Below are 6,000 nucleotides of genomic sequence, written 5' to 3' on the forward strand. Positions count from 1 at the left end.
AGCCTCAAGAACCAGAAGAGGATAACAATAATAGATCTACTGAGGCCTCACAAAAATTAAAACCGGAACTTCTAGAAAAGCCAGTTGCTTCATTTCCCCAACGGTTGGTCGCACCAAAACCTCTCTCTAACTCTCAAGATATCCTAGAGGTGTTGAAACAAGTGAAAGTCAACATTCTTTTATTTGATGTCGTAAAACAGATACCTTCATATGCCAAATTCCTGAAAGACTTATGCACGACCAAACGACGGCAGAATATTCAAAAGAAGATCTTCTTGACCGAGAAAGTGAGTATCATCCTAAAGCAAGACGTACCACAGAAATTCAAAGATCCCGGTAGCCCAACCATATCATGTGTAATTGGGGACCATCGAATTGATCACGCACTTCTTGACTTAGGAGCGAGCGTTAATCTGATTCCCTACCCGGTATAAAAATAGTTAGGTTTGGGTGAATTAAAACCCACCCTAACCACACTACAACTTGCTGATCGCTTTGTTCATGTACTAAGAGGGATAATTGAGGATGTGTTGGTCCAAGTTGATAGATTTTACTACCCTGTAGATTTTATCATCCTGGATACCGAGCCCATCAATAACATGAGCACTCAGATTCTCGTCATTCTTGGTCACCTATTCTTTGCCACTTCAAACGCAATTATCAATTACAGGAATTGTGTCATGACTATGTCCTTTGGGAATATGACATTGGAGTTAAACATTTTTTTCAATAACGGCAGAAACTTAAAGGATAATGACGATTTTCACGACATTAACATGATTGACTCTTTAGTGGAAGATACGACACCTCTGACCTTATCATCTGACCCTCTAGAGACATGCCTGGCCCACTCCCATGATTTTGATGATGACATGATTAGGGAGACATGTGCCTTGCTTGATACTGCACCGGTACTTGAAGTTAACCGGTATAGGCCACAATTTGAAGAGTTGCCTCGAACTGATGTAGTGCCTCTACCGTCTAACCTCAAGCCGCCGAAGCTTGACTTAAAACCTTTGCCCTCTGATTTGAAATATGTCTATTTAGGTCAAGATGAGACATACCCGGTGGTGATCTCTGTCCACCTAGAGAAAGAACAGGAGAGTATTCTCATATCTACTCTCATTGAGCATAAGGGAGCCCTTAGATGGACGATAGGGGACCTCAAGGGACCCTCGATTTGTACTCACCGCATATATCTTGAGGATAATGCGAAGACCGCTAGGCAATCACAATGTAGATTAAATCCAAACATGAGGAAAGTGGTTAAGGTCGAGGTTCTTAAACTATTGGATGTGGGTATCATATACCCCATATCCGATAGTCAATGGGTGAGTCCAACTCAGGTAGTTCCTAAGAAGTCCGGGATCACCATCGTAGCCAATGCCAATAATGAACTCGTGCCAACTAGAGTTACTACTGGTTGGAGAATGTGCATTGACTATAGGAAGCTGAATACCGTCACGAGGAAAGACCACTTCCCTTTATCCTTCATCGATCAAATCTTGGAAAGGCTAGCTGGTCATTCCTATTACTGTTTCCTTGATGGGTATTCGGGCTACAATCAGATTGAAATCGCCCCTGAGGACCAGGAAAAGAATACATTTACATGTCCCTACGACACCTTTGCCTATAGAAGGATGCCATTCGGATTATGTAATGCCCCTGCCACTTTTCAGCGATGTATGATGAGTATCTTTTCTGACATGGTGGGAAAATATCTAGAGGTCTTCATGGACGATTTCTCTGTTTTCGGTTCATCTTTCAGCAAGTGCTTAGAGAGTCTTAAATGTGTGCTGAAAAGATGTGAAGAAAAGAACTTGGTACTTAATTGGGAGAAGTGTCATTTCATGGTTTATAAGAAAATTGTCCTTGGACATATTATCTCGTCCAAAGGAATCGAGGTGGATAAAGCAAAAATCGATCTTATCTCTAACCTACCTCCACCCAAGAACATTAGAGACGTACGATCCTTCTTAGGACACGTAGGATTTTACAGGCGATTCATAAAGGACTTTAGTCTCCTCTCTCGTCATTTATGTAATCTACTTCAAAAGGATGCATCATACGAGTGGACTGAGCCATGCCAGGAAGCTTTCACTAAGCTTAAGGGCATGTTGACTAGTGCACCCATCATACAACCACCCGACTGGGGCATTCCTTTTGAACTTATGTGCGACACGTCTGATTATGCTCTTGGGACAGTTCTAGGCCAGCGAAAAGATAAAAATCCCTAAGTTATTCATTATGCGAGTAAGACTCTAAATCCTGCCCAAGTGAACTACTCGACTACGGAAAAGGAACTCTTGGCCGTAGTGTTCGCTTTGGACAAATTTCGGTCCTACTTGATTGGAACCAAGATCATTATATACACTGATCACGTGGCGTTCAAGTATCTTCTATCTAAGAATGATGCTAAGCCCCGCCTGATACGATGGATCCTTCAACTCCAGGAATTTGACCTAGAAATAAAAGATAAAAAGGGAGTAGAGAACGTAGTGGTTGACCATCTTTCTCGCCTTAATCCCTCTGACTCCCTTGAAACGACACATATCAATGACATGTTCCCTGATGAACAATTGTTTAGAGTCTCCCATTCACCTTGGTTCGCTGATATTGCTAATTATCTTGCCATAGGTTCCATACCGACACATTGGACTGCGCAAGATAAGAAGAAATTTTTCACCAAGGTACGTAACTTTTTCTGGGATGATCCTTACTTGTTTAAATATTGTCCAGACCAAATCCTGAGGAGATGTGTGCCAGATGATGAGCATCATAGTGTCATCTCCTTTTGTCACTCACAGGCCTGTGGTGGTCACTTTTCTGTTAAAAAGACCACGGCCAAGATTTTGCAGTGTGGCTTTTACTGGCTCACTATGTTCAGGGACACTCATGAGTTTTGCAAAGCTTGTGAGCGTTGTCAGAAATTGAGAGTGTTGTCCCGTCGAAATATGATGCCTTTGAATCCCATTCTTATCATCGAGGCATTTGATTGCTGGGGCATTGATTTCATGGGACCATTCCCCCAATCTTTTGGAAATCTATATATTTTGCTCGCTATAGACTATGTCACTAAATGGGTTGAAGCGATTCCGTGTCAGAATAATGACCATCGCACGGTCATTAAATTTCTAAAAGAGAACATCCTTTTTCGATTCGGAACGCCGCGAGTCATCATTAGTGATGGGGGCTCATACTTTTGTAATAGATTATTTGAGAGCTTAATGAAGAAATACGATATCTCTCATAAGGTGAGCACCCCATACCATCCACAGACAAGTGGACAAGCTGAGATTTTCAATAGGGAGATTAAACATATCCTAGAGAAAACGGTTAACCCTGATCGTAAGGATTGGTCAATACGATTGACCGATGCCTTATGGGCATACCGTACTACTTTTAAAACCCTTATTGGAACGTCTCCCTTTAGACTTGTCTATAGGAAAGCTTGTCACTTGCCTGTGGAGTTGGAATATAAGCATACTGAGTGATCAAAAATCTGAATTTCGATCTGGACAACGCTGGCTCGCTACGTAAACTTCAATTAAATGAACTTGAAGAAATTCGGAACGATGCGTACAAGAATTCAAGAATTTACAAAGACAGAACGAAGGCATTTTATGACCAACGTATTCTACGGAAATCATTCACACCTGGTCAGAAAGTCCTTTTGTATAATTCTCGATTACATCTCTTTCCAGGTAAGCTTCGTTCTCGTTGGACTGGCCCTTACATTGTGGTCACTGCGTATCCTCATGGGGCCGTTGAGATAAGAGATCCTGACAATGGCAATGAGTTTAAAGTAAATGGACATCGCTCAAAGCCATTTATCGAGAAATTTGATTCAGAGGACATATCCATACCTTTGACTGATCCTGTTAACTAGGATTGATTTCCTAGTCTGATGGAGGTATAGGTAGGTTTCCTGCTTTCATAGGACTAGGATAGTTTTCTTTATGATGTTTTAGGATAGACGGTAAACTTAGCGCTCCTGGGAGCCAACTCAGCTTTTCATTCCGTTTCATTTTCCTAGTTAGTTAGTTCAATGTTTGTGGGTAACATTGCTGCAAACCCTCACGAGACTACAACTCATCCACTAGGGGCAACCTAGGTGTTTAAAGGCTTGTTGCATACGCTAAATGCAATCGAGAGCACTGCGAAAGTGGTGTAGGTAAGATTTTATTTTTGTTATTTTTATTTTACTTCTGTTGGTTTCTCTCTTGTGCTGACCCGCTCTTACGTAGATATCTTTGGAAAGCCTCTCGATTCTTTCGTCCAGGTACTATCTTTCTATCACTCCTCTTATATTTTCGTTGTCCCATGTGCATTGCATACTTATTTCTTTTACATTGAGGACAATGTAGATTTTTAGTTGGGGGTGGGAGATTAGGCTACCTAATCAGTGTTTTCTTGGTCTTGAATAGAAATTGTGAAAATTTTTAAATTTCTCTGGAATTTCGTATGAATTCGAAGTGATTTTAACGACCATCTTGGATTTAGAATTACAAGATAAGTAATGTTGGATTTATGACTCTTAGATTCAGTTATCTATTTAGATTTCATAGTTCAGTTTGAATTGATAATCCAGGATTAGAAGTTGTAAACAATGATTGAGTCATGATTTCACATGTCACATACAGCTTACACATTACGGTTTTAGTCGATATTGAAGGGTTAACTTGGTAATCACTAAGTATGAAAGGAACCAGCCCGCCAAAAAAAAAATGAAAAAAAATTGGGCGAATGGACTTCACCATAGGTTTGCTCCCTATAGGTGAAGGTTCGATTATTCATGATTGACATTCAGAAAGGGTTGGGTAACTGGTCTTCACCATAGGTTTGCTCCCTAAAGGTGAAGATTTAATTCCCCTCCTTGGCGTTATTTTTAATGAAAAAAATAAAATCAAAAGTTGGTAGAATGAAGAAAGGATGATCTGTGAGGCAAGTTTTGGTTGTCCTGAATACCCATTTTGATTATCAATGTTATCATGAAATTGACGATTGGATCTCTTAATGATGATAAGCCGAGATTACACCGTACACACATGGAACTCGATGTTTAGAACTTTTCTAAATAATAGATTAATACTTTGAACTTGAATATGATGTTTACCGTGTGCTTGAATCTAGGAGAAAGTTATGCCTAACATTTATAAACCCTAGAATTCTAGAATTTGGATAATTTTTCAAAAATCACTCGAGAAATTCTCCTATGATTCTCAACTTAATTTTCGCATATTTTGCTCGGGACTAGCAAAATGCTAGTTGGGGGTTGTGTTGAGGGTCAAATATTACATATTAGACCCTAGTTATTGCTTGGATTTATGAACATGATACCGTTTAATGGCCCGCTTTAATTATATTTGTGATGCAGATTGTATTTACGAGCATGGACTGAAAAGGGAGCTTAAAGCATGGATTTAATGCTCTGATGACACTAAATGCAAGGGATGGACTTCAGGGGACCAAGATTGACGGAATTACACACCAAAGATCTGAGAAAATCAGGAAACTGAAGCTCAAGTGGCCCAAAAATCATCTAGAATGCAAGATCACAGGGTTCCTACCATGCGTTCAGCTCGAAACTCCATACATGGCCTGAGGACCATAAATTAACCGTACACGTCAAATTTCTGCCATTGAATGCCGAGTGGAAGGATGGCTGCGAACGTGAGAGAGACAGAGATTGAGAGTTTGTTTCTTTTTCTTTTTCCTATTATTTTTATTTTAATTTGTTTATTTTATTTTTAAGAGATCTAGCCATCCATATCTGGCTAAACCTCTTAGCTAGGGCTAAGAGGTGAAGCTTGTAGTCTGATGGGAGAGACTTTGCTTGTGCCTCTTGTTTAGACTGACTGATGTTAATTTTAGTTCAATTAAAGGGATACTTTCAGTTTTTTTAATGGTTTGTTGTGACTGAAATTACAATAGATTTGCGATGGCTTTGAGTATTTCTTCCTCCTTTTGATGTTTATGACATCAGGAAGCCCTGTTGTT

Source organism: Magnolia sinica, chromosome 10, assembly GCF_029962835.1.
Source record: "Magnolia sinica isolate HGM2019 chromosome 10, MsV1, whole genome shotgun sequence".
Taxonomy (NCBI): Eukaryota; Viridiplantae; Streptophyta; class Magnoliopsida; order Magnoliales; family Magnoliaceae; genus Magnolia; species Magnolia sinica.